Source organism: Protopterus annectens, chromosome 9.part0 (assembly GCF_019279795.1).
Source record: "Protopterus annectens isolate FY-2018-M chromosome 9.part0, PAN1.0, whole genome shotgun sequence".
Taxonomy (NCBI): domain Eukaryota; kingdom Metazoa; phylum Chordata; order Ceratodontiformes; family Protopteridae; genus Protopterus; species Protopterus annectens.
In genome coordinates this window covers 985045836-985056669 of record NC_056743.1, presented here as the reverse complement: position 1 = coordinate 985056669, position 10834 = coordinate 985045836, and positions in this window count along the sequence as shown.

Here is a 10834-nt window from a genome sequence, read left to right as displayed (position 1 = left end):
TATAACTCATACCATACCTTTTGGCTACAGAACCAGGACTGAAACACAAAAGGCGGGGGTGTATCCATATTCATTAAGGATACCCACACCTCCAGGTTAGTGGCATAGCACAATGCATCAGAGATCATCCATGTGCAACTAACAATGGGCAAAACTGCAATCCAAATTGTAGCTTGCTGCAGATTACCCACCATGGCCCAGGACCCCCATTCCACATTTCTGGAGACACTGGGAAATATGAAGGTCCTACCAAACACCCTAATACTGGGTGATTTCAATTACCCAAACATAAACTGGGAGAACTACTCAAGTACTAACTCCCTTGCCCAACACTTCTTAGAATTTATAAACTTGAATGCCCTGGATCAACTGGTCAACACCCCCACCAGAGGGAACAACATAGTGGACCTGGTCATCACCAATATGGGCGACCGGTGTTCCACACCGGAGGTCAACCCCTCGCTGGTTAGATCAGACCATAGACTAATCACTCTGGATATCCACATTCCGCTCCCACCCCCAATCAAGGAAACCACCATGAAAAACTTTTCAAAAGCAAACTTCACGTTACTTAAGACTGAGGTGGAAAGGTTCATAGCCCCCATGCTAACGGACAATACTGTCCAAGCAGCTGAAACCTTTACAAAGGCACTCTATGAGCATCTCCAGGAATGCATGGATCATGCTATCCCAAGTAAAACCAAGACTCACTCCTCCATGAAAATGAAAACAGTCTGGTGGACCCCTGCCATAAATAAGCTATACAACAGAAGGAGGAAACTAGTACAGAAAAGAGTAAAATCCCAAGAAGGAAAGATATCCCTGATCAGTATCAGCAAGAAACTATGATCCCTCATTAAATCATCCAAGGCTAGTTTCGAAAGAAAAATTGCCAATGACTCCAAAGATAACCACAAAGCATTCTTTAGCTATGTCAAGAACCTAAGTGGAAACTCTCAGATCTGCTCTGAGTTAGTGCAGAATGGCACAAAATACATTGAACCGACTGATATTGCCAACATTCTGGCAGACAGATTTAGTGCAAACTTCACCCCCCTCTCACCCACTAAAGGGCCCATAACCATACCAGAAGAATGTAGGGCCCCATCAATCACTGACACACAGGTTAAAACAGTCCTATCCAAAGCCAAAAACACAGCTTCAATGGGACCAGATGGTGTCCCAGGCTGTGTCTTACAAGAGCTTCAAAATGAACTAACCTCTCACCTAAACACACTGTTCAAACTCAGCCTCTCTACAGGCTATGTACCCATAGAGTGGTGCACAGCAACAGTTATCCTGCTCCACAAAGGTCAAGCCACAATGGACCATGGGAACTATTGCCCTATAAGCCTGACTAGCCTGGTCTGCAAGGCTATGGAACGCATCATCATGGAACTCATTAACAGAGACACTGGGAACCTCCTAACCTTGGACCCTACCCAGTTTGGCTTTGTTAAGGGTGGATCATGCCTCCTAAACCTGGTGGACTTCTTTGAGACAGTTACCAAGGCATTAGATGAGGGAAAGGAGGTCCATACAGCCTACCTAGACCACGCAAAGGCTTTTGACACCATTCCCCATTCTAGTATTATAGACAAACTCACCAGCTTGAACATAAACCCCTACGTCATGAGATTGGTTGCCAACTGGCTCATGGATAGAACCCACATGGTGAGAGTTGCAGGCTCTACATCCGACTCTAAACCGGTTACAAGTGGCATCCCCTAGGGATCAAGGATCAGTCCTAGGACCCCTCCTGTTCGGTATATACTTCTCAGAGGTACAGGCAAGCATAGCAAGACTATGGCTGACTAAGTTCACAGACGACTGCAAACTGGGGGACATAACTGATTCTCTGGCTGATACAGAAACCCTCCAGATGGGTCTCACTGAGACGGATACCTGGCATCAAAATCATGGCCTCAAGCTAAATGCCAAAAAGTGCATAGTCATCCCCTTTGGAAAAAACAAAGTACCCGTGAACTACCACATAGGTGGTAGTCCCCTAAATACAGAAAATGTAATAAGGGATCTGGGGACCCAAGTAGATAGTAATCTCTCCTTTGATAATCATATTGCCAAGGTGGTTAGAAAATCCTTCTATGTGGCCCACCTAATCACAAAAGGGTTTGCATCTAGAACAAAAGAGGTTATTGTGCCTCTCTACTCATCACTCATTAGACCCATCATAGAATACAACGCCCCATTTGGGATGTAACTTACAAGGCACCTGCAACAGCTGGAAAGGCCACAAAAGTACCTCACCAAGAGGATTACTGGCCTCAAACAGATGCCCTATGCAGCCCGACTCAAGAAACTCCAGCTGTACTCTGTTGCATACCGCTTACTCAGAGGTGATCTCTGCCTTACATACAAGGCCATGTCCAACCCAGAATTGATGGACATGCTCCACCTAAAAAAAAACAAATCCTGGAGAGCCACACGCTCTAGAGATATAACCCTCACCACAACGATACATAGGACATGCTGGATGGATAGATTCCTGTCCCAGAGACTCCCCATGCTTTGGAACAGGATTCCAATACACATCAGGCAGAGCCCCTCACTAACACTCTTCAACAGAAACCTTGACAGGTGGATGGGAAACAGAAAATTTACCCCAGGGATCACTGTAGTGGTTCTGCTGGACAGTGGCGCAGGGAACTAATGGCTGTGCTGGACAGAGGCACAGGGAACTAATCTAAGTGGGTGATGAAAGCCAACACATTCTGGCTAGGCTTATAAATGCCCTTGGGCAAATTACTTACCTATGAACCTATCTGACAGTTTTGACTTGTCCTGCATAGTCTTTACTGACAATTTATGCAACGCAGTTTTATATAATGTTAAACAAAAACAAGGATATCTGTCTCCACAGTTAAAACACTTAACTTGAGTTTTATAGTGTTGTACATACTGATCAAAACAAAGAATGCATTTACACATATAAACTTTCCCACCTATATTTATACTCAACAATGCTGTATTATATTTAACATCACTTCTGGATGGTTTATGCCACTGATGTAATACTGTCCAAACTTTATCAGGAGTCTGGTTTAATTGTATGGCCACAGAATGTGTGCATTTAGCACTTATGTTCTTGCTGGTATCCATAAATGGCCATAGTGGTGCAGCGGTTAGCATTGTCACCTCACAGCAAGAGGTTCTCCGGTTCAATTCTCAGCTGGAGCACCTTCTGTGTGGAGTTTGCATGTCCTCCCTGCAGCCGAGTGAGTTTTAAAGACATGCAGGTGTGTGTGTGTGTGTGTGTGTGTGTGTGTGTGTGTGTGTGTGTGTGTGTGTGTGTGTGTGTGTGTGTGTGTGTGTGTGTGTGTGTGTGTGTGCGCCTTCTATGAAGGTTGGACACCAGGCTGGCAACTTGGCACTGCAAAAGCTCCACTGCCAATCAATCTGCAGACCGGTGATCCGCTGTACTGACCTTTAACCGGGAAAATCCAAAAGACATTGCTTTTGTACTTGCTGATATCCATATAATTTCAAAAAGAGGATTACCATTTTCAGAAATGGCTAACAGTGATCTGTCTGTAGACTAAAACTGCAAACTGGAAACTCCATCTCTGTTGAAAATGCTGTTGAATGTCTCACAACAGATGCAAAGACAAAATTTCATTTCACCCACTTTGAAGTTTCTGATATTGCTGAGCTGCTCAAGACTGACTGTATTGAGGTTGGCACCAACAAAAGATTAGCTAGTGCTTGTTGTAATACTTTTACAAATATTTAAAAGGTCTGAATTAAGTCTGTCTCACCACCGTTAAACTGAATTACCAGCAGCAGGTACACAGACAAACTGTACAGCTGTATATTCATAATTTCTGAAAGATTTATTGAAACAAGCTGATCAGTACTACTGTGAGATTAATTACATTTTTTTTATAACATAGGCAGATTACTGTCAGAAACACTGCACTTTCTTGGCTGACTCAGATTACAAACATTTCCACCTTTACAACTACTTTTACAGTTTCAAAACGTTGTCCTTGACGAAAACATTATTTTCCTGATTTGAAGCCGTCTTTGCATCCTTATCTCATCCAGAGAAAACCAGTTCTCAGCATGTCGAAATGTTCTGTCATTGATAGGATAGTTTGTAACTTTTTCTACTATGTTAGCCATTTTCCTTAGCTTGAATATCTGTGTACATTTAACTGTTTAGGATATTTCAATAAGCTTCTATTGTTAATGCCACTTGTTACAAAACACTCATAAGTATAATTCTTTTTGTTCCACACAAGCACGTTCTGTTAAGCCAATGCATCACATGCTATTTCTAAAAACATCACAGTATTGTTATGATTACTAAACTTCTGTTACTGTGAAGAAAAAAATAGTTTTACCAAATTATATATATTTTTTCTATCAAATGCATGTTATTACTTATGATGGAAACCAATTTATATAGTTGATAATTCTATCACAGTGTATAAAATGTTAACATAAATGGAGAAAAACAAATCAACAAAGGAAAAAAGACAGAAAAGAGTGGTAAAGAGAAAAACATACACAAAAGCAATTATTAATAATGTGTGCTGCACTGGATGGTAGTACAGGCTCTGGAGAATGAAAATGCAGTTAAATAGTAATGGCAAAGCTGAAACAATATTCAGACCTGACACAAATGTACTACTACAGCTGCATGTCTGCCACAAGGGGCAGGATTAAATGCCACCTAACCAGTCCTCATGTGTAGGACACTGGGAAAGTACACAAACGTTGCAAACTGTTGTTTGCAAGGGGCAGTGAATCTGAGAATAAGCATGTGGTGCCCAACCTAGAGGAGCTTAGTAGTAGATGGCAGAAATAGCCCACCAAACAGTTCCTTGCATGGGAATAGGAGTGACCAGCCATGTGTACTCTACTACAGAATTTCAAATTGGACACCCACAGGACACTGAATCCTGGTGGCAATATTGTACCATGACATATGAAACTACCGTGAAGCATCACCCGATGATCCATGTCCATGGTAGATGCATGCCCGTGGTATGCCAGAAGTAAGTGACACAGGTAGGGATGCTGGAATGGTCAGCATCAGAGTAAGGCAATGCAGACTGACCAGGGAATTGTATATTAGAGACAGATAGGGGCATGGTGTTGAATACTACCAACCAATCAGGTCCAAAGTAGACAATGATAGCACCCATTGTCAGCCCAGTCTGCATCACCATGGCTGTTGGGAATCCCTGGCAGTTGGATGGATAGTCAAACAGCTTAACTGCAATTTCAAGGTATGTGACACATAAAGCAAACCAAAGCTGTAAGCAATGGTTTAAATAATTAGCAGCACTGCAAAAATGGACAATGACGCAGGTGGTTAACAGATAACAGGTCTACCATCAATTCCATATACATACTCCATCTCCTAGACAGTAGAGCTTGCCTCCTCTGGCATATCAGCCTTATTTCCTCTATTTCACCAAGTACTGAAAAACAGAAATAAATATGTCAATGAGCACCAAGAACTGCATATAGCTGAGAAACAATACTAACCTATATATAAACAACGAAACAGTCAGTACTACTTACTGTATAACTCAATTTCCCTCTCATTAACATCTTCCTCCCACTGGTAAAGTAGGTCAAGGTGGCACCTCAGTAATGATGGTGGCACTGCTCACTAGAGCAGCTGATACCTGAGGCATCACTCACTGCTCAGGTAAGGCAGTACCAGATCATCACTCTGTATTAGGGGCCCTAATACAAGCTTCCCAGCAGGTGTTTATAGTGATGCCGATGCAGAAGGTTGAGAAATCTTTTAGTCACCCACATACACTATGAGTGAGCCCATCCAGACTCTGCCCTTTCAGAAGTCATAGCCACTTCACATGTTGATATCAAGAGGAAAACTGTAGCAGATTGCATGTCACAGGAACCACACAATGTGTAGCAACAAGCAGCATGGTAGCTTTATGAAACCCAATGCCATTATGTAGTCAGGCATCAACACTGCTGCCTGGGGGTCTAGGCATGCTGGAGACAAGGTAACAGCCCTGTATATACCATGATGATGTATGTGGTGATGACATAGCACCCCTAGGGGCCACAAGGCAGATGCCAAGAAGCTCATAGCCCACGCATAAGTTTACTGCTTCACAGTTTATGATGAGTGTGCATGGGCAGACATGAGCCTAATTGTGTAGTCTAGGGTTGCTTTTATTTGTGCTAAATGTATGACTTAGAGACAGTTCCACTCATTTGCTCCACTAGCATAATCCCATCCTATGAACCCTGAAGTAGAGTGATATAAACAGCCACCATCACTGTGGTGCTCATCACGTTATCACATTATCTAATTTATTTTCTTTGAAATAGTAAGTGGATCACAAAGAAAATATTTACATTTGCCTACAGAGTGAAAAACTATTGTTTGGTGGTTTGATCCTGCTGATAGGGTGATGGATAGCTCAGAGAGAATTGTGATGGATTTTTGCATTAAATAACTACGTGAGTCTGCCGATTTAAAAAAGTGTTGAGCACCTGCTGGGGTAAAGTTACACAGATCATTAAAAGGTGGGAAGAATGAATGAAATCTGTAATATTATTTATTGCTCAAGAGTTGCTCAGAACAACCTGCTGACAGGGGAATTGGGAGTACAGGGAGGGTTGCAGTGTTGCATGAAAGAAGACAGGGCATGGGCATAGACGGTAATAGCCCACCAGTAGCTGTAGGGCTGTGTGAGTTGGGCAGGGGTGTGCTACATTGTGCAAACTCTGCTTCTGTGGATCAGATATGGTACTTAATGGAAGAGCATTGTATAGCTGATACAGATCAAGGGTGAATATGGCTATACTTTGTAGGTAACAGGTATGTGTAGGCTGATGACAGGATGCACGTCATAATGCAGTCTGCACTTGTGCTGCCCTACTGGACCACTAGGGAAATGTTCTGTGATGTTGGAGTCTGGAAAATGTAGCACCTTATGGTGGTGCAGCTGCTACAGTGAATAATCTGGACAGGTAATGCTGTGTATATTTTGTGCCCACTCAGTGACCATTTTGGTATGTTCACATTTACAGGTAGAGACATGCTGCCTAAAGAGCAGAAGCCACAAGAGACGTTTTCCCAGCACAGCCCAATGTGACACTGCAAACCCTCTTTGAGCAGAGATGGTGGATACTAAATATGGGCAGGACTGAGTTTTCCGGGAGTGTGTGCAGCATGAACTGGTAGTGAATGTTAATATTGTCATTAACCACAACAGAGCAGCTGATTAGGTCAGATGCAGAGTCACAGATATAATCTTACATCTCAGCATAAAGATCCACATCACTGCATGGAAAAGTATGGTCATGGGTGGGGGTCTACCATTTCAGACCACCCTCACAGCCATGGAGGAGTTACTGGGGTCCATGTTTAAAAAGAGTGAAAGGACCCTGATATCTGGCAAAGGCATGGAAGTGGGAGCTGATCAAGATGCACCAGGTTATTTCCTAATTTCAGTGACACATTTTTGTTGCATACCATTGCATGAACCCAGGAATGTTCAAGAACTGCCATATATCTTCTGCAGGTACATCTGGGATATGTGAACAAAGGCATAGAACATAAGATATGTTTTTTTTTACATTCCATGCATAGCTGTTATCTGAACTGTTGTTGCATCACTGGGAAGAAGGATTGTCTCATATTGGTAGTGTTACACATGAGGATTTATCTGTCTACTTTAACAGATGCTACAGTCATAGTTCTTCCACTGTGGAACAGGGAATGCTTAATGTCAGTGCTGCATCACACACTGACAATGATAGCAGCCTTGCACCAGCACAGTTTGAGGGCACGGTATTAGTGACAGCACCAGTAACTGTGGAAAGCACAATACCACTCACTTCCAGGGATACAGCTATGTAACCTGTGAAACCTGCCCCCACCTCTACATAGCATGTTGAAGAACAGGTCATGCCTGGCACTCCTACATAGGGAGCACACTTGTCTCTTGCCCTCATACCCACTGTGGACAGTGGAGCTAACACAAAGCATGGGGACAGGCTTAGGAGTGGCATCTCCCAGTGCCATGGTTCCCACATTGCTTAAACTGGGTGTCACAATGGACATGCAGGGCAGCCATCCAGGTATAGGTGCATGCTACAATCACCATGGCAGAAGTGATAGGTGTACTGTCAGGCCTGTGTGAATATGTACATGAGGGCTTTCCCCAACTGATTGGCATGTTAGACAAGTACATGGGTGCCTCCACTGTTTCCATGGTCCTCTACAAGCCAGGGCCAAAATTATTTGCATAGCTACTTCTCATCTGCCTGCACTGTGGGTACACCTATACTGCAAGTAGATCATGGTCATATCCTGCTGCTTCCTCTACCCTAGCCACCACTGGTATGTCTGATGCAGCATGGCATGGCCACCCAGACATGGCATACACATGTAGGTGCAGTCTCCTGGTTAACCTTCATCCTTAATCACACAAGGAATGCTGAGAACAAATCACTTTATGACGCAAAGCTTTCGGGTATAAACCCTTTCTCAATACTAAATACATACATTTACACAAAGCAACATGTATGTATTTAGTATTGAGAAAGGGTTTATACCCGAAAGCTTTGCGTCATAAAGTGATTTGTTCTCAGCATTCCTTGTGTGATTTTGGATCTTTTTGCAGTTTGTCTTTCTAACCTTCATCCTTGCCAGTGAGTGTTGGTGCCAGTTATATCACTTGGAAGTGACACAACATTCACAGTCTGCATTGTTCCCACCTGGGATCCCACACTTGTCACAGACACATACACTCACTGCAAACACGTCTGTAGGAACTGTGCCCTCTGGAACCTATGCTGAGCAAGTACCCACTACACCTGGATACCTAACCTCCTCAGGAAGAAGTAACCCCCCCCCCAGCACAGTATACCCAGCTCCCTACTGTCTTCAAGCCATGTTATACACTCCTATCCACATCCCTAGTCCCCCCTTCTACCAATATGCCCATTGTCGATCTTGGTCACTGTGCTCCTCTTCATATGGGCTTATGATGACAACTGTGCCCTGCCCTCACTACTGTGCTACCTGGGTAGTTAATGTCTGAGGCACAGCATGACCAGTTAATGTACTGCATAGTATGAGTGTTGTATTGTATGCATAGGTTTTAATTCTTGTTGTGCCTGATCTGGCCTTTAGTTGTGGTCCATAAACCACCTATTTGCTAGTGTGCAGCATATAACACCTGCCTCTTCCTCTAGTCTCCTAGTTCACCTTTGTCCTTGCCAGTTGGTATTGGTCCCAGTTTCATTCCTTGGAAGTGATACACACGTGTTGTTTCCACTGCAGCTGGTTCTTCCAACAGCTCCTCAACCAGCACCTCTGCATCCACTGGATGTGGTCGTTCTGGTCCTTTGATGGCAATCTCCTGCTCAACCATGTGCAGAATTGCACAAACAGGAAATATCTTGTTGTAGGTCTCTGAAACATACTGCTGTATGCATCTCGAAGAACCTAGACAACAGAAGTGGGCCTTTATTGAGCCAAACACATGCTTGATAATGTGGCAGGACTATGACAGTAAGGTGTTGTATTGATTCTCAGCCATGCTGTGTGTGTTATGTATTGGTATCATGAGCTATGACTTTGTGGAATATAACTAGCATCACCAATAAGATGTCCCTGTGGAAATTAAATAAACCAAAACAGAGCATAGCAGCACTCAAATCGACCAGATAACCAAATACTAGTGCACCAGCTAGCTGAAAACCACAATGTCCCAATCCACCTTGTAGAAAATGCTGGTGTCCAAAATCAGTCTTTATTCAGAAAACAATTCCAAAGCCAGAAACATAAATCATAGGTCACATAAACTCTGCAGCTGTTGAGCAAGATATTTTCATCCAAAAATTGTTAGAAAAGGACATTATCAGAACTAGAATCTAGTGCTGGAGAGGCTGCTAAAATACAGAACAAAAAATAAATAAATGTGGGTCATTATATCAGTAGAATTTTTCTGCAGCTAAAATGCCACTTAGAAAATGTGTTTGCCAGATGTGGGAAATGTGGGAACTACCTGGATGATTCACAAAAACATTGGATATAATACCCTATGTTTTGCACATCATCTAGTAGCTGATGGAGTCGAACCCCTTTCAGTTACTGTACTGTTGTCCACGTGGAACAGGCAGGGCCTTGATGGTGATGTTGATGCAATCAGTGGCCCATAGAACCTCAAGGAAATGGGCTATTTCATAGAATGGCCACACAGTGCTGTTTCTCTGCTCTACAGTCCTTAGACACCACATTTGCTCCTCTTTATGCTGCAGTATAATATCAAGTATGCAATGTAATGTTTGTGAGGCAGATGCCTGTGATGCACCTTGCCTGTCTCTATTGGTTTCCGGAAGGTCCCTGAAACAAGGTTAGCCATTGCTATACATACCTTAGTGTCCATAAGGATCTGTATTCCACACATTTTATGGGACCCATGGTAAGATGGAACATGGCTACAAGCTCCTTTATGATGTCTCTGCCACACAGTAGCATTTGATTATGTCCCTATTGTGGAAGTCATGGTATGTTAGGTGTGGTTTTGTATCCTTCTGTGACAAGAATGGGGAAATGATGTGCACCGTCATGGACACTGGCTGTGAGAGTGGTCTCTAACATATACAGTTTGACTAATATAGCTGCTATTCCTAACATATCAGTGCAGTCTCTGTCTCTGTTTACCAATAAATCATGGTATACAAACTCATTGGCTTCAGTGGCTGCTTGTGCAATTTGTATGCATTTCTGAATCACCTTGTTATGTTGTTTACCCTCATTTTCATATGTAGTTTGGCTCATTATCATAATGATACTAATTTGCATATT